Source organism: Ahaetulla prasina, chromosome 4 (assembly GCF_028640845.1).
Source record: "Ahaetulla prasina isolate Xishuangbanna chromosome 4, ASM2864084v1, whole genome shotgun sequence".
Taxonomy (NCBI): domain Eukaryota; kingdom Metazoa; phylum Chordata; class Lepidosauria; order Squamata; family Colubridae; genus Ahaetulla; species Ahaetulla prasina.
Window position 1 is genome coordinate 135,597,766 of NC_080542.1, and position 24,476 is coordinate 135,622,241.

Genomic DNA, 24,476 nt, shown 5'->3' on the forward strand with positions numbered 1-24,476 from the left:
TAAAAAGAAATATTATAACGTGGCCAAAATTTTTAAAACCATTTAAAATCGTAAGACATAAATAACCCAATAAAATATCAATCCAGTCCCACTTGAATAAATAGGTGCGTTTTCAGCTCACGGCAAAAGGTCCGAAGATCAGGCACTTGACGTAAACCGGAATGAACGGAAGTTCATTCCAGAGCGTAGGAGCTCCAACAGAGAAGGCCCTTCCCCTGGGGGCCGCCAGCCGGCATTGCTTGGCGGACGGCACCCTGAGAAGGCCCTCTCTGTGTGAGCGTACGGGTCGGTGGGAGGCAAAAGGTAACAGCAGGCGGTCCCGTAAGTACCCGGGTCTTAAGCCATGGAGCGCTTTAAAGGTGGTAACCAAAATCTTGAAGCGCACCCGAAAGACCACAGGAAGCCAGTGCAAGCTGCGCAGGATTGGTGTTACATGGGAGCAACGAGTCGCTCCCACTATTACCCGCGCAGCTGCATTCTGAACTAGCTGCAGCCTCCGGGTGCATTTCAAGGGCAGCCCCATGTAGAGAGCATTGCAATAGTCCAAGCGGGAGGTGACAAGGGCATGAGTGACCGCGCATAAGGCATCCCGGTCAAGAAAGGGGCACAACTGGCGCACCAAGCGTACTTGGTGGAAGGCCCTCCTGGAGACGGCCGCCAGATGATCGTCAAACGACAGCCGCCCATCCAAGAGGACACCCAAGTTGCGCACCCTCTCCGATGGGGCCAATAACTCGCCCCCCACAGCCAGCTGCGGCTGCAGCTGACTGTACCGGGGTGCCGGCATCCACAGCCACTCCGTCTTGGAGGGATTGAGCTTGAGTCTGTTTCTCCCCATCCAGACCCGTACGGCTTCCAGGCACCGGGACAGCACTTCGACAGCTTCATTGGGGTGGTCTGGGGTGGAAAAGTACAGCTGAGTATCATCAGCGTACAGATGATAACTCACCCCGAAACCACTGATGACCTCACCCAGCGGCTTCATGTAGATGTTGAACAGGAGGGGCGAGAGAATCGACCCCTGAGGCACCCCACAAGTAAGGTGCCTCGCGGTCGACCTCTGCCCCCGTCAACACCGTCTGCGACCGGTCGGAGAGATAGGAGGAGAACCACCGATAAACGGTGCCTCCCACTCCCAACCCCTCCAACCGGTGCAGCAAGATACCATGGTCGATGGTATCAAAAGCCGCTGAGAGATCTAATAGGACCAGGGCAGAGGAACAACCCCTATCCCTGGCCCTCCAGAGGTCATCCACCAACGCGACCAAAGCTGTCTCCGTACTGTGACCGGTCTGGAAGCCGGACTGGAATGGGTCTAGATAGACAGCTTCATCCAGGTACTGGGGAAGCTGCCATGCAACCACACTCTCTACAACCTTCGCCACAAAGCGAAGGTTGGAGACTGGACGATAATTACCCAAAACAGCTGGGTCCAGGGAAGGCTTCTTGAGGAGGGGTCTCACCACCGCCTCTTTCAAGGCAGCGGGGAAAACCCCCTCCAACAATGAAGCATTTATAATTCCCTGGAGCCAGCCTCGTGTCACATCCTGAGTAGCTAGCACCAGCCAGGAAGGACACGGGTCCAGTAAACACGTGGTCACATGTAGCCTCCCCAGTAACCTGTCCACGTCCTCGGGAGCCACAGTCTCAAACTCATCCCAAATAACCTCAACAAGACGTGCCTCTGCCATCCCACTTGGATCATCGCAATTTTGGTCTAAACTATCCCGAAGCTGAACGATTTTATCGTATAGATAACCGTTAAACTCCTCGGCACGTCCCTGTAGGGGGTCATCCCGCCCCCCCTGTTGAAGGAGGGAGCGAGTCACCCGAAACAAGGCGGCCGGGCGGTTATCTGCCGATGCAATGAGGGTGGAAACGTAGGAACGTTTCGCCTCCCTCATTGCCACTAGGTAGGTCTTAGTAAAAGAGCTCACTAGTGTCCGATCAGCCTCGGGCAGCTAGACCTCCAGGTACTCTCTAGGCGTCTTCTCCGGCGTTTCATCTCCCTCAGCTCCTCAGAGAACCAGGGAGCCAAGTGAGATCTACGCCGGGTCAGAGGCCGCAAAGGCACGACACGGTCCAAAGCCCCAGCCGCGGCCCGCTCCCAGGCCGCAACTAGTTCTTCAGTCGTGCCGTGGGCCAGATCCTCAGGAAACGGCCCAAGCTCCGTCCGGAACCTCTCAGGGTCCATCAGGCGCCTGGGACGGAACCAACGCATTGGCTCCGTCTCCCTGCGGTGGTGAGTGGCGGTCCGAAAGTCCAGGCGAAGGAGAAAATGATCCGACCATGACACTGGTTCCGTCACTAAATCTCCTAATACCAGATCATTAATCCACTGTCCAGAGATAAAAATCAAATCTAGTGTGCCTCCCCCCATGTGTGTAGGGCCATCAATTACTTGAATCAGGTCCATGGCCGTCATGGAAGCCTGGAACTCCTGAGCTACCGTTGATGACAAGCCAGCCGATGGCAAGTTGAAATCCCCCATGACCAAAAGTCTGGGAGTCTCAACTGCCACCCCGGCAAGCACCTCCAGCAGCTCAGGCAGGGCTGTAGTCACGCAGCAAGGAGCCAGGTACGCGATCAACAGACCCATCTGATTCCTATGGCCCCACTTCACAAGGAGGGATTCACAACCAGATATCTGAGGCACAGTGGACTCCCTCGGCTCTAGACTTTCTTTAATCACAACCGCCACCCCGCCACCCCTACCTTGGGCCCTCGGCTGATGAAATGCACGGAAACCCGGAGGGCACAGTTCGACCAGGGGAACACCCCCCTCTGTGCCCAACCAGGTCTCCGTAATGCCTGTAAAGTCCGCGGACTCCCTCTGTATAAGATCATAAATCATTTATGTTCATTTGAATGACATTGACTCATGCAAACAAGGTTTTTTTTAAAAAATTACCCAATAGCACAATGCAGCTAGAATTCTTCTTTCAAGAACCCAGACTATGTTTCCTTTTGTCACCTGCAACTATTTTCCTAAAACATTACCACAGAGTAGGGACAACAAATTTGAGTATATAGATGCCACTTTTGGATGGATGTGAACGACATCAAGAGACCTGCTCCACCAATAACCAAATAAATCATTTTGTGTGCAATAATGTCTCTAGATGCCCTTACTCTCTCCTGGGAGCATGGCTGGTACCAGATCTAGGCCAAACAGGTGACATGCTAATTTAGTACCTAGAGGCCTGCTAGCACTAGATAGAAATAAAACAATGGCTTTGAGCAAAATAAGTCCAATACTATCTTTGTTGTACTTTGAATATAGTTGTACTCATCTGCTCAGAGATAATCTACAAATATGGGAGTCTCTTGAATGTAGTTCTAGTTTAAAAACTAGATGGCAACTATAGCCAGGAGAGCTTTTCCATTGCATTTGGAAGCCTTGTTCCAACTACACTTGGAAGCCTTGTTCAGAGTAATTAATGTTCTAGGTACTTCTCGTTTGAATTGCAGTAACGCACTCTACAGAGTACTATCCTTAATTGTGGCATTCAGGATGGCAATGGCTGTTTTCCATTATATTCAGGTGACAAACTCCTCCCCCCTCTATTGTTTTGGAAGCTGCATTGGTTGCCAGTTAGGTTTTGGATGCAATTCAATATGCTTTTGTCACTTTTAAGACCCTCTATACCCTGGACCTGGTTATATACTGGACAACATTTTCCCTTCTTCATCTGGCCATCCAATCAGATTAAAAATAGACTCAATTCCCTAGTTTTTTCAAAAATGTCATCTAACAGGACCTAGGAAATTGGCCTCTTTTATTCCTACCCTAAGCTTGGAGCGCCTTCTCTATGGCGATCTGATTGCCAGCTGAGCTTCAGAGGAGCCATTAGGAGCTGTATTTTCCATCTATCCCACAAGGAAGTTATGGATATTGACATCTATTAACAAATACCTGACTTAGATCTATTTTTGTCCCTGGTGATATTGGATAGGGTTTGTTTCAATTTTTCCTCTTGGTTGGGTTTATTAATTTTTTTTTATTGAAAGGTTCTTCTTTAGATTTAGCTTAGTTCTTTTTTAGTTAGTGAAGTCTTTAAAAATGGCAGAATACAAATAAAGTAAATAACTTTCTAGCATTATCAGATGAGACCCCACCACCACCACCCACCCCAAATGACACAGACACTCTGATTTAGCATTACATTTTCTTGGATAATATGTCAGCATATGATTCCTTAAATACTGTTAAGGTAGGCCAGGTCAAGAAATAGACATGATACGATTTAGGAATATTTTTTATTGTACTAAAGTAGAATAACATAATCTTGACGTTTCTTTGTCCCATCTAATAGAAGTGAAATTAAGGCAGAGTTTATCTTTGCTCTGGGGTAAGAACCGTATAATTTTTCTTCCGCAAGTCAATTTTAATGGCTTGTTCATCTCTTCCCTATCCCCATGGTCAGCTCAAAATTCCTTTACAAATACTCACAAGTGAAATTAATTTATATAAGAATAGATCAAGTGCATGCATGATAGAAAATCATTCACTTTAGATAATTCATATATTGATAAATTTTACACATAAACTAGGAAAGTATTCTACAAAATAAACAACTGATAATTATATATTATTTCTTGATGAATGCTTTCTACATTCAGGTCAAGTATAATCAATTGGCTTTAAATGTTCTATGAAAAAACAAGAAAGATCAAGCTTAAAGCTCTAGCAATGGTGCTCTAAGGTTTTCCTCTTAAATTACCTAACACAGAAATAGCTGGTATTCTCATAATCTTGCTTATCAGAGGTTTAACAGTGGGAATGTGTTATGTAATGAAAAGAGGGAGGGGGAATTCCACTGGCATATCTGATCTGAAAGCTAACAGACTATCTTTGGTTACCAGAAGTGTGAGAACACGGAAAGGATGACTAAAGCAGCCCGCTTCCTTTCTTGTTCCCTGAGAATTATGTAAAAGTAGGAAAAGTAGTAGAATGAATATGCAAACTGAGACAAGATTTCTATTCTTTTCTGGTTCAAACAGTGATTTTGGACCTAAGTTTCAAACAAAATTATTATAAAATTACACTTTCAAAAGACATGCTGGAATAAAAGGATGCAATTTGCAATAAAACACAATATGAAAGATTATAAGATTTTCAGAGGGAAGCTGAGCTACTCTCTGCAGCAAAAGCAGAAGATCTTTGGAGAGTCTTCTGGACCTTAAAAATAAACCAATCCCTTTTATGGTCTAAGCCAGTATTGTTCAACCTCAGAAACTTTTAAGATATGTGGACTTCAACTGCCAGAATTCCTCAGCCAGCTGGTCTAAACAGTGGAAAATGTTGAATACAATTACATACTCTGAAAAAGAATGAGGCTTTGCAAATTGATCTACATAAACTAGTTCTTCAACAATTTGCCAAAAATTCTACAATAAAATTGATTGTGGCAATCAAATAATCAATTGGGCAAAATTGAGAAAAATAGCAATATTTTTCTCTCTCCTGAATGCATTGAAAGTTATAGAGCTTCCTTTTCCAGTATGGTGCCTAAAAGATTTTTGAATCCCTGAATTCCTAGCCAACATCCCATTCTGGTTTATGGGACCCTTCGTGGGAAAAGGTCACTTTAAAAACAGTGAGCACAATCAACCTTTCTCAACAAAGGAAAAAGACAACAGCAAATCATTGTCCAAAATATTTATCAAGGAAACTGCATGGACTTGTCTATATAGTGATTAAAAGTCAGTCTTGACTTAAAGGAATTATAAAAAGAAGTGGGAAGGGTATGAGATCAAGATATACTAATAGAACTCAAAATGATTTTGCATGAAACATGAAAGGTATGGACAGTAGCTTTTTTCTGTCTACTAGTAGTCAGCAATAGGAACTTCTCCTGGTATCTGAAATACTGTAATTCAGATACAGTTTTACCATTTCATGAAAATTTGGCTCGAATTTTCACTTATTTGTAAACTACTTTCAAGCAAAGTATTCCAAAGCTACTGCAACTTTAGGCAAAACAAATATAGCACACTGTAGTCAGTGACACAACATTAATTCAGTTACAACCATATGACAGTTGCGAAATGCCAATCAGCACACCGATATGTGGCAACATTTTACTAAACATTTCAGATTAGTTAAGCAATGGACTTTTTGTTTATTTGTTTGTTTGTTTGTAAAAACTCTACTTGCTGTCTAATAAATTGACCATGACTATAACGACATTAAGTAAATGTTCAAGGAATTTTGTAATAATTTAAATAAACAATCACTAAGAAATTAAGACCCTCCACATACCGTAGTTAAATTTCTGTAACAAATGAGCCACCAACTTTTACAGTAATCACAAAATGTAGGTACAATTACAATCTGGACTGCTAGGTGCAGAATTCCAACTTAATTCCTCTCTTCCAGAAATCCGCATTCCTATCTTTCTAGGCAGAAAAAAAAGCAAACAGTGAATTACCGCAACATTTTTTACCATGCTTTTTAACATTGACTCTATTGCCAATTTAATAATATTGGTTTAGCAGCTTTATCTCATGGAAAGGCAATTCAAGCACATTTGAAGAACACTAATGTTTATTTTACAAATGTTTATATGACATTTCATCTATGTGGGTAGTTAGCAAAGTCCTCATGTGTTTAAATAGATTTGTCATAATATAGATAAAAGATAACATTTCAAAACACTGTGCCAAAAGTGATCTCACAAATAAGTTGGCACTGTACTTAATTCACTGACAGATCAGATCCACAAGTTTATATTAAGCAAAGGAAAAATACTGGAAATAGCACTGAACATATGTTATCCATGATGCCTACTCAAGTAAGTTCTCTCTCTTCCACTTCACACACAGCTAAAAGATAAGATTTAGCCCAGATAACATTTGAGTTGTATTAACTGAAGAGAGTGACAACTAATGCAAAAGTGAAAGAAAAGCAAGATGTATTTTAAAATGTGTTTAATGGCAAAACAGGATTTGCAGTAAGGATAGTAGTCGATCACCAGTCTAATTTCTCTTCTCCTTTGCTGTTAACAGTGGCCATAATTTCTGAGCCACTATAAAATCTGACACAACAGAACATTTACAGGAGTGAAATGTCAGCACCAAAACAACAGCACAACAACAAAAGGATGAAATAGCTTCACAATAAAGAATTTTAATCCAGAATGAGACCCAGTTGGCAAAGTCAAAGGAGTAACAGTTGCAGGAAACCCGTCACACACTGCTGAAATATTAATATGGAGCATTGAAAGTAAGCACTGTACATATTGTAGGACCTCAGTCTCTCACAGAAACTAATATGGGCTTTTGAGCAGCACTATAAACAAAATGCCACTAGAACCGTATGGACACAAGTTACACAAAATAAAGCTGTACAGTATAACATAAATAAGAAATACTTCGTGACGGATCTCAGCCTCAAACAAATAATCATCCTTGGAGGCCTTAGAGTAGCCACATCTTTTACAAGGCTCACTGAGTTACTTGGAAGCTTTCTTCAGCTGTCTGTGCCTCCATGTCCATGCAAACTGTGGTTCTGCTAGGACTGTCAAGGCTTTGGACAACCTTAATGAAGGATAGTTACATGTGGAGCACTTTGCTATCTATGAAACCAAAAAAGAAGCAAACTGAAATATTTATTTTATGTATTTAATTTGTATGCCACTCATCTCACTATTCAAAATATAATAAATATAACAGTGAGGAAATAATTAGAAGCAGGTCACTCTTACTTCAGGATGAAAATCTTAATCTTCACAAGCTTGAGCAATCAGTACAGATAGTCCTTTCAATCACAATTGAGCCCAACATTTCTGTTGCTAAGTTGTTAAGTGAGTTTTGTTATATGAAAGACAAGAAAATTTTCTTTATTTCTTATGATCCCTTAAGTTTCACATTATAAGGGTGTCAAATATACCTATTTAAAGTAAATATCACAATCAAATATTACACCACTGAGCTTCCTCACAGCATCCCTAGTTCAGAACAGAAGTCCAAGAATCTGAACCAAACATTTCATTGAGCAATCATAACATTCACATTTTTTTTAACTTAAATGTGTACCATAATCACATTATTTTTAATTTAAATGTGTACCATAACTTGTCATTTTAACAACATTTTTAAAGCTTACCAGGAAATGCAGAAACAAAATCTGAAGCATTTGCACAGAGCATACGTTCTATCACTGTCCCAAAATTTTATATTACTATAAAGTTTTTTTAAAGCATTATTTAAACTGTATGTTTTCTTAAAGCTGGCTCTAGCTAAAATTCAGACTTCAGTTACCTAATGAATCCTCAAATTTGAAAAGATCTCATTTGATTAGAGAGATTATATATTTGGTAATTTTATCAGCTCATTAAAATATCACAGGCCAGCTAAAATGATTGGCAGTGTGCCTGACACTAATTTCCTAACTTGCCTCAATTGTTCATAAAGTATATGCCTTGGAGCAAGCATTTAAGTTAACACCCTTCATATAATAACAGTGTGTACTTTTAAAATATTTTTCAGAGGAATGGAAGAAAGGACACTTTCGTTTAACTTTGAACAGCTAATCTGACATTATATATATATATATATATATATATATATATATATATATATATATATATATATATATATATATATATATATATATATATATATTTGTTTTCTGAGGTTTTCGCGGGTGTTTGTATGTAGGTCTTTGGTTCTCTTTCTTGCTCTCTGTCTTGGGTTTTAGTGGGGGGTTCTTTTTGGATTAGTTTGGTAATCTTATTTCTCTGGAATCCATTGGATGTTAGTACGTTTGTGAGAGTGTGTAGTTCGGTTTTTAGGTGTTGTTCGTCAGCTAAGCATTTTGTTCTAGAGATGAGTGTCTTGGCTACGGAGTTGATCTGTGCTGGGTGGTGGTGTGAGAGTGCATGCAGATAGCGGTTTGTGTGTGTTTTCTTCTGGTAGATGGTGTGTCCTAGGGAGCCATTGGGTTTCTTGTAGACTAAGACATCTAGGAAGGGAAGTTGGTTGTTAACTTCTGTTTCCATGGTGAACTGTATTTTGGGGTGTAGGCTATTGAGGTGTGTGAGGAAGTTTTCAAGTTTTTCTTTCCTGTGGCCAGATTATGAAGGTGTCGTCTACGTATCTGAGCCAGAGTTTGGGTTTGTGATCAGATTTTTCTAGTGCTTGGGTTTCAAAGTGTTCCATGTAGAGGTTGGCAATGACAGGTGAGAGGGTGATCCCATGGGTGCGCCTTCTATTTGTTTGTATTTTTGTCCGTTATAGATGAAGTATGTGTTGGATAGGCAGTGGTTGGTCAGATCTAGTATGTGCTTGGGGGTTATATTTGTTTTGGATAGCTGTCAAGGCTTCTTTGATTGGCACTTGGGTGAAGAGGATATGACATCAAAGCTCACGAGTAGGTCGCTGGGCTGTAAGTTTTGTTTCTTTATGATCTCTATGAACTGGAATGAGTTTTTACGTGTGAGGCGATGGATTCTGCATAGGGCTGTAGTTGTTTGGCGAGAAATTTGGCTAGGTTTTGTAGAGGTGAGCCTATGGAGCTGACTATGGGTCTGAGTGGGGGTTCCTTCTTTGTGTATCTTGGGAGGCCGTGAGCTTAGGGCATCTGGATGATTTCTCTCTGGGAATGATTCTTTGTTGGATTTCTTCGCTGATGGGGAGGCTTTTATTTTGGATCTAGTGGTTTTTCTAGGTAGGTGGTGGGGTCTGTTTTAGGGGCTTGTATGCAGGGTCTTGGAGTAGGTTGGTTAATTTGGTTTGGTAGTCAGATGTGTTCATAACCACCGTGGCGTTGCCCTTGTCTGCTGGTAGGATTATTATGCTGGTATCTTTTTTCAGGTTAAGTAGTGCTGTCTGTTCCTCTTTGGGTAAGTTGCTTTTGGGTGGCTTGCTGCTGCAGAGGATGTTGGTGATTTCGAGTCTGATTTTGTTAGCGTCATCGGGGTTGATTTTGGTCAGGCTGGTTTCAACTCCGCATATAATGGTCTCAGTGGGGATGTATTTGGGAGTGACTGCAAAGTTGAATCCTTTGGAAAGGACATCGGTTTCAGCTTTGGTGAGGATCCTATCTGAGATGTTATGCACTGTTTGTTTCATGTGTTGCTGTGAGGGTGGAGGGGTTTGTTTCTGGCGTTCTTGTAGTCTTGAGTTTGTTGGTGTGTGTCTGTCTTGAGGGTGGTCTGTGTTTCGCCTCCAGACGGCGAGTTGTTTGGATTTGTCCCAAAGTGCAGGGTGCATCTTGTTGCTGAGTTTGAGGTGAAGTGTGAGGAGATCTTTGTTGATTTGATCTAGGAGGAATCTTTTTGTGTGAAGTTCATTTCTGATTAAGGCCAATTCTGTTCTTTTTAGGATGCGTTTGGCGGCTGCAGAGTTGGAGTGGAATTTCAATTGGAAGCATTTGGGGATTAAATTTTGATCTCGCAGTTTCAGAGGAATGCAAGGTCACATAAAATGGAAGCTCTTTGGACTTCTAGTTTTCATAGGTCCTGGTCAGATGGTGGATTTCTCCCGTAGAGGTGCAATATTTGTTTTCTGAGGTTTTCGGGTGTTTGTATGTAGGTCTTTGGTTATTCGGGTTTTCTCCCGCGTAAAATTGGAAGTGTCTTGGCGATGTTCGACGAAGTCTCATTCGTCATCTTCAGGCTTCAACCGTGCTTCTGGGAGCAATGTGTGATTGCAGCTGTTTCTTCCTTTTTAACTGCTAGTGGGGGTTTGAACTGATTGGGTGGGAGCTTGGCTGTGCTCTGATTGGATGTGGGTTTTTTGTGCTCTGATTGGCTGGGGGTGTGTCCTGTTTGGGTGGGGGCTTGGTTGTGCTCAAATTAGTCTGAGTTGCAGGGGGATCTGAGCTGGTGAGCTGCACTGCTGCTGTTTGGCTTCGTGTTCGTGGTCATGCTACATCTTCGTAGTGGGTGTCAGTCTGCTGCATGTATGGATTGGAGGGGTTTGAAATGGCTAATGTTGCAGCTGCGGTCTGGCTTCTGGTCCTTGGTCGTGCTTCCTGATCAGTGTGGGTTTGGGTGTGCTTTCTGGGTGGATGTGTGGTGGTGACATCCTGTGTGGACCTCGTGAGTGTGGGTCTGGTGTCATTCCTCGTGTTAGGGACACGTTTGTCAATAAGGGCAGGTTTCCAAATGGCTGGTAGGCGGGAGGTATCATCTCGTTTGTTCATGCTGTGTGGGCGTTTTTCTATCTCGATGGCTTCTCTGATTATTCTGTTGTTAAAGTGTTCAGTTTTGGCGATAGTTCTGGTCTTTTTAAAGTCAATATCGTGTCCTGTGACTTTAAAGTGTTGGACCAGGGAAGAAGTTGGTTCCTCTTTTTTGAATGAGTTCTTGTGTTCTTCAATGCGTGCACTTATTCTTCTGTTGGTTTGTCCAATGTATGTGGTGGGGCAGGCGGTGCAGAGAACCATCTGACCAGGACCTATGAAAAACTAGAAGTCCAAAGAGCTTCCATTTTATGTGACCTTATGTGACCTTCCAATTTTATGCAGGAGAAAACCCGAATAACCAAAGATCTACATACAAACACCCGCGAAAACCTCAGAAAACATATATATATATATATATATATATATATATATATATATATATATATATATATATATATGTCTTTGGTTGTTCGGGTTTTCTCCCATGTAAAATTGGAAGTGTCTTGGCGACGTTTCGACGAAGTCTCATTCGTCATCTTCAGGCTTCAGCTTCGTGCTTCTGGGAGCAATGTGTGATCGCAGCTGTTTCTTCCTTTTAACTGCTAGTGGGGGTTTGAACTGATTGGGTGGGAGCTTGGCTGTGCTCTGATTGGATGGGGGTTTTTTTGTGCTCTGATTGGCTGGGGGTGTGTCCTGTGTTGGTGACACCCGTGAAAACCTCAGAAAACAAATATATATATATATAAATATATATATATATATATATATATATATGTAGGTCTTTGGTTATTCGGGTTTTCTCCTGCATAAAATTGGAAGTGTCTTGGCAATGTTTCGACGAAGTCTCATTCGTCATCTTCAGGCTGGTGCTATCAGCTTCATGCTTCTAGGAGCAATAACCAAAGACCTACATACAAACACCTGCGAAAACCTCAGAAAATAAATATATATATATATGTATTTATATGTATGTATGTATGTATGTATATGTAGGTCTTTGGTTATTTGGGTTTTCTCCCGCGTAAAATAGGAAGTGTCTTGGCGACGTTTCGACGAAGTCTCATTCGTCATCTTCAGGCTTCAGCTTCGTGCTTCTGGGAGCAAAAGACGCACTTGGAGCTTCTGGGAGCACGAAGCTGAAGCCTGAAGATGATGAATGAGACTTCGTCGAAACGTCGCCAAGACACTTCCAATTTTATGCGGGAGAAAACCTGAATAACCAAAGACCTATATACAAACACCCGCGAAAACCTCAGAAAACAAATATATATATATGATCAGATTAGCTGGTCAAAATTAAAATTTTATATGTATATGTATGTATGTGTGTATGTGTGTATATATAGTGTCAGATTAGCTGTTCAAAGTTATATATACACACACATATACATATACACGCACAAAGAGGGCTGTGAAAATATTTACAGACCCCTCGCATTCTGGACATAAACTGTTTCAACTCCTACCCTCAAAATGACGCTACAGAGCATTGCACACCAGAACAACTAGACACAAGAACAGTTTTTTCCCCAATGCCATCACTCTGCTAAACAAATAATTCCCTCAACACAGTCAAACTATTTACTAAGTCTGCACTACTATTAATCTTCTCATTGTTCCCATCACCCATCTCCTTCCACTTATGACTATAACTTGCTTGTATCCTTATGATTTATATGGTAATTGATTGTTTCCTGATTGCTTAATTGTAGCCTATGACTATCATTAAGTGTTATACCTTATGATTCTTGATGAACGTTATCTTTTCTTTTATGTACACTGAGAGCGTATGCACCAAGACACATTCCTTGTGTGTCCAATAACACTTGGCCAATAAAAACAAATGTTCTGTTCTGTTCTGTTCTGTTCTGTTCTGTTCTGTTCTGTTCTGTTCTATTCTATTCTATTCTATTCTATTCTATTCTATTCTATTCTATTCTATTCTATTCTATTCTATTCTATTCTATTCTATTCTCACACACTTGTCAGGTCAATTACCTGTTCTTTTTTCATCCCCTTTAAAGTTATATTACATTCATATAGGCAAGAATCCCCAAGTGCGTCTTTATAAAACTAATCTCTTCTCACAGGCATGGAAAAGACTGAAACATGGATAGTAAAGAGAAAAAGGAAATTTCAAATGAACCATCCTTGTAACATCCGTACGAAATCATCTTGCCAAGCAAACAACTGCTCCCCAAAACCCCATTTATTTGTTCTCCCAAACCTCCCCCCTCACCCAAGTAAAAGTCCATATGGTAAAAGCTACAGGTCCAATCACCCGCAGCTTAAGAGATATAAACTCCATCATCTCTAGCCAAATCGGCCGTGGGGGGGGGGGCGCTGACTGGCTGGGAGCGACGGAGGGCTATAATCCAATGCCCTTACAAAGGTATGAGGGCAAAGAAGCTGAGGCCCATGGGAGTTGTAGTCCAACGGTTCTCCAAGGCACGAGAGAGCACCATCAGCCACCGCCTCAGGTTGCCTCCTTCCTTCCCCATCCCAAAATAGAACCAGCAGCCTCGCCTGTCAGTCTTCCCAACGCCGCGCAAAAGGGGAGGGAGGGGAGGGGAGGAAGGGAAGGCAAAAAAAAAAAAAACAATCCGCAGGTGGGTGTCCGTCCCCCCCCCCACCTTTCCCCGAAGGCTCACCTGAAGCCCAGCTGAGAAACGGAGGGGGCGGCTCCCAAACCCGGAGCGGGAGCGGGGAAGAAGAGGTCACCAACAGGCGGAGGCAGGAATACGGCACGGAAGCGGTGAGGGAGGAAAGACAGCCGGCCAAGAGGGATCGATGAGGAGGGAAATTACGAGGTAGACGCCACCGGCGGCCGAGCTGCAGTTGTGGGGTGCTTTTTTTTTTTTTTTGCTGTGCTTTTTTTTTAACCCCTGAGGCGACCTGCATCAAAACCGCTCGCTCCAGAACTCCCCTGACGTCACTTCCTGTTTCCACCATAGAGAAGGGCACCGTAGTAGAGAACGGAATTCACCAGCGCGAGTATGCGAAGCGCAATCATGTGATTTGAGCGGTTTTAGCGCCTAGACGGGGCATGGAAGACGACCCTGGGATTCTGGGACGGATCCGCTTTCATTGCGGAAAGGCTGGTGAGGTTGGCCGGGGGTCCTCCAGCCTCTCGCAGGCTTATGCTCATCCTGGGCGCCTTTGCTGGGGAAAGGGAGGCGACCAGAGACCCTCCCTTGAGATTCATCTGAATCTGAATCAGAATAAGAGCTGGAAGGGACCCTGAAGGTCTTCTAGTCCAGCCCTCTGCTCAACCATTTCAGACAGGTGGCTGTCCAGTCTCTTTTTAAAAACCTCCCGTTATGGAGCACCCACAACTTCTGAAGGCAACCCCTTCCACTGATTAATGGTCCTCACTCTTTAAAAAGTTTCTCTTCAATTCCAGGTTGCCTTGGAAAATAAGTTGACACCCAAGGTTGGGTTCCAAATGTTCTGTGGGCATGGCTTATTTGGTGGGCGTGGCTTGGTGGTCATGTAGCTGAGTGGGCGTTGCCAACTTGAAGTCATTCAGGGCAAGGTGGGCTGGCACCTTGCTGTGAGTGACATCAAGTTGGCCACGCCCAGTCAGTCACATGACTAATGCTGCAGAGACAGGGCAATTTCTGGGGTGGGGTGGGGGGAGCCAGGGCTTTTCCGCCTCTTTTCCTCAGAGGAGCTGCCTTCAAATCCTTATGAAAGGGGACATACACACACATACATCCATTCTTTGTGACAGCCCCACAAATACTGGAAAACTGCTATCATGCCCCCACCCCAGTCTTTCTTTTCTCTAGGCTAGCCAAACCCAAATCCTGCAACCGTTCATATGTTTTTGTGTCAAGGACTTTTAATCATCTTAGTTGCTGTATCTGTATAAAAAGATATAGGTTCCCCTCGCACATACATGCTAGTCGTTCCTGACTCTAGAGGGCGGTGCTCATCTCCATTCAAAGCCAAAGAGCCAGCGCTGTCCGAAAACATCTCCGGTGTCATGTGGCCGGCATGACTAAATGCCAAATGCGCACGGAACACTGTTACCTTCCCACCAAAGGTGGTCCCTATTTTTCTACTTGCGTTTTTTACGTGCTTTCGAACTGCTAGGTTGGTAGAAGCTGGGACAAGTAATGGGAGCACCCCGTTACATGGCACTAGGGATTCGAACCACTAAACTGCTGACCTTTCGATCGACAAGCTCAACGCCTTTAGCCCCTGAACCACCGTGTCCCTGTATCTGTATAGAATGATGCTTTATTTAGTAAGCGATGATTTAAAACAATCTACGATTAAACACAAAGCACATACTCAGCCCATTACGTTACCTCTCCTGTTCCATTTACTTACCTTTTTCCTGAATTTTTAATCATTGAACTGAAGAGTTCCTAAAAATTCTTAAGTTTGCTCCCAATTTTGCATCAATTCACTATTAACCAAATAAAACCGTTTTTTAAAAAGGTTTTCCAATTTAATAGCATATCACTGCATCCTTTCTTTATTCACTATCCTTTTGAGCATGCTTCTAAAAATTGTTATTCTATGTATATTTTATTTATTTTTATCCCGCCTTTATTATTTTTATAAATTGAATATGGCAAACATACCTATTAGTGTAGGAAGAATGCTAAACTAGTTTTAATTTTATTTACTCTTATAATAAAGTTAAATGTAATTAATACAATTAATCATCAGTCGTGTATTTAATTTCTCATTTTAAAACTTATGATTAGACAAGAGTCTAATTATCGTTTCTAAGTATAGCAGCCCTGGGATCTCAGACTAAATAATTTACATCTGCCTTAGTATAATGAGTAAATATAGTCTTTCCAAAACAGCTAATTCCAAAATTGTACAAAGGATCGAATTTTCAGTGTCAAATTATTGTCAACAACAAAGTGAAAATGCCAACTTCAGTGTGGAAATAGATTTTCTCAGATCGAGTTTCAACTGTTATGTTTAGTGCTGTTTCTCTTTAAATGTTTTTTACTAAGGCTATGTGAACATTGTTCTATTAGTATAGCAAAACCAATGTTGACATGATCAATATCTGGGGGAAAAACAAACATTAGATCTTTGTAAAAGTTGCTCATTCAGATAAAGTTAGTAATTGGCAGGACATGATATTACAGTCAGCATGAGCTTCCTTTTAAAATATTTTCTTTTTTAAAAAGCCAGATGCATATATACTATAGTTGGTCCACGACATACAGCAGTTTGCTTAGTGTAGGTTTGAAGTTACAACGGCACTAGAAAAGTGACTTATGACCGTTTTTCATACTTATAATCGTTCCAACATTCCCATGGTCATGTGATTTACATTCAGATAGATGCATGGCAACTAACTAATATTTATGATATAAATATTATAGATATAATATTTATAATCGTTGCGGTGTCTTGGGGCATTGTAGTCACCTTTTGCAACCTTTTGACAAGCAAAGTCAATGGGGAAGCCAGATTCACTTAACAAACGTGTTACTAATTTAACAGTAGTGATTCACTGTTCAGTGGTTCAAATCCCTAGTGCCACGTAACAGGGTGAGCTCCCGTTACTTGACCCAGCTTCTGGCAACCTAGCAGTTTGAAAGCACATAAAAAAAACAAATAAAAAAATAGGGACCACCTTTGGTGGGAAGGTAACAGTGTTCCATTTGCCTTTGGCATTTAGTCATGCTGGCCACATGACCATGGAGACGTCTTTGGACAGCGCTGGCTCTTCAGCTTTGAAATTGAGATGAGCACCGCCCCCTAGAGTCGGGAACGACTAGTACATATGTGCGAGGGGAACCTTTCCTAGTGATTCATTTTACACATGGCAAGAAAAGTCGTAAAATAGGGCAAAACTCACTTAACAAATTTCACACTTAGCAACATAAATTTGGGCTCAATTGTGGTCGTAGGTTGAGGACTACCTATATTGTTCTAATCTTCAGCAATGCTCAGTCTAGTATCAGGATGATAAATTTTAGGAACTCCCCTAAAAAAGGCCAATTTACTTGGAATGACTACATTCTACAGGTAGTCCTTGACTTACAATGACAACTGAAACCAGAATTTCCATTGCTAAGCAAGACAACTTTAAACTGAGTTGCACCCAATTTTATCTTTTTTGCCATGGCTGTTAAGCATATCACTGTAGTTGTTAAGTGAATCATATGGTCATTAAATGATTCCAGCTTCCCCCATTGACTTTTCTTGTGGGAAACTGGCTGGGAAGATCTGAAAATCACACAACTTTTGGACACTGTAATCATCATAAATACATGCTAAGCACCAAGACCCCAATGATGATTACGGTAAGTGACCATAGGGATGCTGTGGTCATTAGGTCCAAGCACCTGTCATAACCCACTTTTTTCAGTGCCTTAACACTGGTCACTTAACAACTAAGACAGACTAATAACAGACTAAGACAGTCTGTTATTAACACAGCTGCTTGCAATTACTGCAAGTTCAAGTCCCACCAGGCCCAAGGTTGACTCAGCCTTCCATCCTTTATAAGGTAGGTAAAATGAGGACCCAGATTGTTGGGGGCAATAAGTTGACTTTGTATATAATATACAAATGGATGAAGACTATTGCTTAACATAGTGTAAGCCGCCCTGAGTCTTCAGAGAAGGGCGGGATATAAATGCAAAGAAAAAGAAAAAACTAGATTATAAGTTAAGATCTGCCTGTAAAACAAATGGGAAAGAAGACAATTGTTTTTAATTACACTGTATAACATATAATCTAAGATACATAATACTTTTCATATTAAAAAGTTGTCTGAGATAGATAAAAGTGCTCACTGAAAAAATGCTCCATTTGCGCAAGTATCATTTCTTTTATCCTGTCTTCCAGATAGGAAATATTTATGCTGGTAGATAGCTTTTGAATCTTTTAAGATAAAGGTTTCCCCTATCCAATTGTGTCCGACTCTAGGGGCTGGTGCTCATCTCCATTTCTTAGCCAAGGGAGAATTACACTGCCATACCTCAAGAATAGGTGGGTTTCAAAACCCATTGCTACCTGTTCGCTCATGGGAGCTGAAGCATCCGGGTGGGTGGGCAGAGCCTTCCATCACCACCATTACCTGTTCGCCTGATCCGGGGCGAACCAGTAGCAACCCACCACTGCTCAGAAACCACAACAGACTACTACAACTACATGGAATCAGTGTAGTACACAAGCCAACTAAATCCCTTCAAAAACCCTAAGCAAAACAGGAATCATCTACAATATACAATGTAGGGACTGCAACGACCACTATGTAGGTCAAACAGGCAGAACACATCCATGAACACCAACTAACAGTTGGAAGACATGATGAAAATTCTTTACTTTCACAACATATAGACAGATAACCATAGTTTCATAGACCAGGCCAAGTCTCAAAACACCAGGGAATTTTAGAAGCCTGGTGTTTGACAGGCTTCTGACAAATTAGCCATCAATAGACGCACAAATATTAACATCTCAAGACTGCAAAAAAGGCAATCAACCAGCCCAAAAGGGAACAAAAAGATCCGAGCACTTCTCCACCAGCTATCAGCACTCAGATCAGCATAGATTAACTCCAACGTTAACATCAGACGAACAATCAAGTAAACCAGTGGTCACCAACTGGTGGTCCATGGAGAAAATTTTGGTGGTCCGCAGAAAAATTATTTGAATTTTTTATATTGCACTAAACCAGGGGTCCTCAAACTACATCTCCTGTGCCAAATATATGCAATGAATGTTTGTGTTGCTGCAGAGAGTCTCCCCCTTCTGGGTTTTTTGTGTGGTCGGAGTGGGGCAGAAATTCCAACTTGGGGTCTGCTTCAGCCTTCTGGTGCAGGGCTTTGGGCAAAGGCTGGAGGGAAGTGCTGCTGGTGGCGAAGAGCTGGAGGGCCTTGTTCCAGTGGGACTGCATCATGGCCTGGAACTGGCTGACCATCTCAGCCCACTGAATCTCCAGGCGCCAGTACCTGGTCTTGGGCGCAGGTCTTCCTTCTGCTTGTAGCCCTCAAGTGAGGTGCTTCTGCTGAGCCTCCTTCTTGGTCAGATCCAATTTGAACTGAGCTGTTTTGCTAACTCTTTCTCAGGGTGGCTGCTTAGCTCCAACAACTGCTTCCTGGGGCCCAAAGGAATCCTGGTGGGGAGGCGAGGAGTGGCTGGGACGAAAGGGGTGAGTAGACGCTGGCAAGGTACCCTTCGATGTGAGTGACATCAAGTTGGCCACACCCATCCAGTCACATGACCACCTAGCCACGTCAACCCAGCTGGTCATTACGCAGATCATATTAGTGGTCCATGGGATTTAAAATTATGAATTTAGTGGTCCCTGAGGTCCGAAAGGCTGGTGACTCCTGAAGTAAACAATACCTCAATCAAGAAACTGCCAAAGAAGCCAACAGTAAACAGCCCAACCAAAGACTCTCTAAAATCACTCCCACCAACACTGACAGGGCAAGACCACCAGAATATAAACTGACAGCAAACTGCATTCCTCACTAGCATGGATGTTATCTACTTTGGGTCTGTAAGAAAACAAGAAGGCTCAGAGAGCACCAAGGACCCCTCATACCTAATATTATTTTCTCCTATTTTGCCCTCAAAAACAACCCTGTGAGGTGGGCTGAGCTGAGAAAAAGTGACTGGCCCAAAGTCACCCAGTCAGCCTTCAACGTCTTCTGGTCTCTAGCTGGTGCCTTACCTACTAGACCAAACTGATTTCCTGATGATCCACTTATTAACAAAATTTAACCTCACTTAGTTTTTTTGATGAATGGGCAAGGCTTCATTGCTAAATTAGCTTAATCGGAAGGTGACTGATTACCTACCAGAGGAATAGAAGCACATGTTTGTTGCAGCATGTGTTATGTGGCAACCGCCACCCCCCAAAAAAATTCCATAGACCTCATACGTTTTTATCTGGATTATAAAAATTAAGAGAACCAAGACATTGAAACACTTTGGTCAAAGGAAATGATATATTAGTGGTATAAAAAGTTAGATCACAACAGCCTATTGGAATTCTTACATTAAAACAACATATCAAATGTGCAGTCAGAATCCCAAAATTATATAATACAGCCCTTTAACTGAACAAAACAGAACAACTGAGAACTGCATATTGCATGTGGATCTGACTGGAATAAATTGTAAGTGTGTTGTTGTTAATTGCAAAGTCGTGTCTGATTGATCTGGACCCCATGGACAACTTTCCTCCAAGCCTTCCTGTCCTCTACCACCCCCTGGAGACCACTGAAGCTCATGCCGACTGCTTCAGTGACTCCATCCAGCCACCTCTTTCTCCACTGTTCCATTCTTCTTTTTCCCTCAGTCTTTCCTAGCATTAGGCTCTTCTCCAGTGAGACCTTCCTTCTCATTAGGTGGCCAAAGTATTTGAGTTCCATCTTCAGGATCTGGCCTTCTAAAGAGCAGTCAGGGTTGATCTCCTCTAGGACTGACTTGTTTGTTTGCCTTGCAGTCCAAGGGACTCGCAGGAGTCTTCTCCAGCCACAAGAGTTCAAAGGCCTCCATTCTTTGACGCTCAGCCTTCCTTAGGGTCCAACTTTTACAACTATACATTGCAACTGGGAAAACCATATGCACTTTTGTTGGCAGTGTGATATCTTTGCTTTTTAGTATGCTGTCTAACTTTGCTATAGTTTTCCTCCCCAGGAGCAAGCGTCTTTTAATTTCTTGGCTGTAGCCCCCAAGTGTGGAGCCCAGGAAAATAAAATCGGTCACTACCTCCATTTCTTCCCCATCTATCTGCCAGGAATTGAGAAGGCCGGATACTATGATCTTAGTTTTCTTAATGTTGAATTCAAGCCAACTTTTGCACTCTCCACCCGCATCAGAAGGCTCTTTAGTTCCTCTTCACTTTCTGCCATTAGAGTGGTATCATCTGCATATCTGAGGTATTTCTCCTGGCAATCTTAATTCCAACTTTTGATTCATCCAGCCCCGCTTTTCTCATGATGTGTTCTGCATATAAATTAAATAGGCAGGATGACAGTATACAGCCTTGTCAGACTCCTTTCCCAATTTTGAACCAATCAGTGGTTCCATGTCCAGTTCTCACTGTTGCTTCTTGACCCGCATATAGGTTTCTCAAGAGACAAATAAGATGGTCTGGTACTCCCATCTCTTTAAGAACTTGCCACAGTTTGTTGTGATCCACACAATCAAAGGCTTTAGCATAGTCAACGAAGCAGAAGTAGATATTTTTCTAGAACTCCCTACGTTTCTCCGTGATCCTACCATCCTATCTCCTCCCACTTATGACTTTATGACTGTAACCTTGTTGCTTGTTGTTACGATTTGTATTGACTGTTTCCTAATATGATTTGATTGCTTGTTTGTCCTTAAGACTATCATTGAATGTTGTACTTTATGATTCTTGATGAATATATCTTTTCTTTTACGTACACTGAAAGCATATGCACCAAGACAAATTCTTTGTGTGTGCAATCACACTTGGCCAATAAAGAATTCTATTCTGTTCTATCCATCGTATGTTGGCATTTTGATCTCTAGTTTCTCTGCCTCTTCGAAGTCCTGCCTGTACTTGTGGTAGTTCTCGATTCACATACTGCTGGAGCCTAGCTTGTAGGATTTTAAGCATAACCTTACTAGCATGTGAAATAAGTGCAATGGTGCGATAGTTTGAACATTCTTTCGCATTGCCTTTCTTTGGAATTGGAATGTAAATTGACCTCTTCCAATCCTGTGGCCATTGTTGAGTTTTCAAATTTGCTGGAAAATTGAGTAGCACTTTTACTGCATCGTCTTTTTTTTTATTTGCCTTTATATCCCGCCCTTCTCCAAAGACTCAGGGCGGCTTACACTATGTTAAGCAATAGTCTTCATCCATTTGTATATTATATACAAAGCCAACTTATTGCCCCCAACAATCTGTGTCCTCATTTTACCTACCTTATAAAGGATGGAAGGCTGAGTCAACCTTGGGCCTGGTGGGACTTGAACCTGCAGTAATTGCAAGCAACTGTGTTAATAACAGACTGTCTTAGCAGTCTGAGCCACCAGAGGCCCCGATTTTCTTTTAAGACTGTAAGATTTTCTTTTAAGATTTAAGATCAATAGTGGCGTTCCCCAAGGCAGTGCTCTTGGACCAACACTCTTCATATTATACATTAATGATCTCTGCGACCATATTAAAAGTAATTGTGTTCTCTTTGCTGATGATGTCAAACTGTTTAACAATACCAACAATACAGCTACCCTTCAAAAAGACCTTGACTTTGTGTCAGAATGGTCTAAAACCTGGCAACTCCAAATCTTAACCAGCAGCAGCAATGTGTAAGACAGAGCAGCAGCAAATGCTCTGTCTTACACATTGGAAAAAAAGAATCTAAACACTAAATACAAACTCAACGGACATTATCTTACAGATGACCCCCACCCTGTTAAAGACCTTGGAGTCTTCATATCCAATGACCTAAGTGCCAAAGCCCACTGTAACTACATTGCAAAAAAGGCATTAAGAGTTGTAAACCTAATCTTACGTAGCTGCTTCTCCAGAAACACTACACTACTAACCAGAGCTTACAAAATATTTGCTAGACCAATTCTTGAATATAGCTCGCCTGTCTGGAACCCATACCACATTTCAGACATCAATACAATTGAACGTGTCCAGAAATATTTCACAAGAAGAGTTCTCCACTCCTCTGAATACAACAAAATACCTTATGCCACCAGACTTGAAATCCTAGGTTTAGAAAACTTAGAATTTCGCCGCCTCCGACCGGACCTGTGTTTAACTCATAGAATCATCTATTGCAATGTCCTTCCTGTTGAAGACTACTTCAGCTTCAATCACAACAATACAAAAGCAAACAATAGATTTAAACTTAATATTAACCGCTCCAATCTTGATTGCAGAAAATATGACTTCAGTAACAGAGTTGTTAATGCTTGGAATATACTACCTGACTCTGTGGTCTCTTCTCAAAGTCCCCAAAGCTTTAACCAAAAACTCTACTATTGACCTCACCCCTTTCCTAAGAGCTCTATAAGGGGCATGCATAAGAGCACAAACGTGCCTACCGTTCCTGTACTACTGTTTCCTTTCATTATATACAATTTATATAGTTATTACATGCTTATATATATACTTATATGTTGTATAGATATTTTATTTATTTATTTATTTTATTAATCACATTTATATACCGCCCTATCTCCCGAAGGACTCAGGGCGGTTCACAGGCAAATAAAAAACATATAATATACAGATTAAAATAACAATTAAAAAACTTATTCTACAAGGCCGAATTATTAAAAACAGTATAAATAATAAAACCCATTTAAAACCAATACATTTAAAATCTAATCCAGTCCTGCGCAGATGAATAAGTGTGTTTTAAGCTCGCGACGGAAGGTTCGGAGGTCCGGAAGTTGACGAAGTCCTGGGGGTAGTTCGTTCCAGAGGGTGGGAGCCCCCACAGAGAAGGCCCTTCCCCTGGGTGTCGCCAGACGACACTGCCTCGCTGATGGCACCCTGAGGAGTCCCTCTCTGTGAGAGCGCACGGGTCGGTGAGAGGTATTCGGTAGCAGTAGGCGGTCCTGTAAGTAACCCGGCCCTATGCCATGGAGTGCTTTAAAGGTGGTTACCAAGACCTTGAAGCGCACCCGGAAGGCCACAGGCAGCCAGTGCAGTCTGCGCAGGATAGGTGTCATACGGGAGCCACGAGGGGCTCCCTCTATCACCCGCGCAGCCGCATTCTGGACTAACTGCAGCCTCCGGATGCCCTTCAAGGGGAGCCCCATGTAGAGAGCATTGCAGTAATCCAGGCGAGACATCACGAGGGCGTGAGTGACCGTGCATAGGGCGTCCCGGTCTAGAAAGGGGCGCAACTGGCGCACCAGGCGAACCTAGTAGAAAGCTCTCCTGGAGACGGCCGTCAAATGATCTTCCAGAGACAGCCGTTCATCCAGGAGGACGCCCAAGTTGCGTACCCTCTCCATCGGGGCCAATGACTCGCCTCCAACAGTCAGCCGTGGACTCAGCTGACTGTACCGGGACGCCGGCATCCACAGCCACTCTGTCTTGGAGGGATTGAGCTTAAGCCTGTTTCTCCCCATCCAGACCCGTACGGCTTCCAAACACCGGGACAGCACTTCGTTGGGGTGGCCCGGTGTGGAAAAGTACAGCTGGGTGTCATCCGCGTACAGCTGGTACCTCACACCGAAGCCACTGATGATCTCACCCAGCGGCTTCGTATAGATGTTGAACAGAAGGGGCGAGAGAATCGACCCCTGCGGCACCCCACAAGTGAGGCGCCTCGGAGCCGACCTCTGCCCCCCTGTCAACACCGTCTGCGACCGATCGGAGAGATAGGAGGAGAACCAC

The 24,476-nt window shown here is 42.5% G+C and overlaps 2 protein-coding genes across 8 annotated transcripts in view; one reads left to right on the forward strand and one right to left on the reverse strand.

Moving 5' to 3' along the window:
• Window positions 1–14,029, reverse strand: part of WDR37 (WD repeat domain 37) — a 75,940-nt gene extending 61,911 nt beyond the window's left edge. For 2 of the 7 annotated variants that reach the window (XM_058184294.1, XM_058184292.1), the window contains exons 1-2: window positions 13,786–14,020; window positions 6,266–6,398 (exon numbers count right to left, since the gene is read on the reverse strand). The gene's annotated coding sequence lies outside the window, so the exon portion shown is untranslated. Of the gene's footprint in view, window positions 1–6,265; window positions 6,403–7,709; window positions 7,725–13,785 lie in introns of those variants that run through there. The other 5 variants (XM_058184287.1, XM_058184289.1, XM_058184293.1 and 2 more) reach the window with 5 other exon arrangements.
• A 77-nt stretch (window positions 14,030–14,106) lies between these two features.
• The window catches only part of IDI1 (isopentenyl-diphosphate delta isomerase 1), a 30,916-nt gene continuing 20,546 nt past the window's right edge, over window positions 14,107–24,476 (forward strand). Inside the window, exons 1-2 of the mRNA XM_058184296.1 lie at window positions 14,107–14,235; window positions 19,195–19,277. The gene's annotated coding sequence lies outside the window, so the exon portion shown is untranslated. The remainder of the gene's footprint in view (window positions 14,236–19,194; window positions 19,278–24,476) is intronic.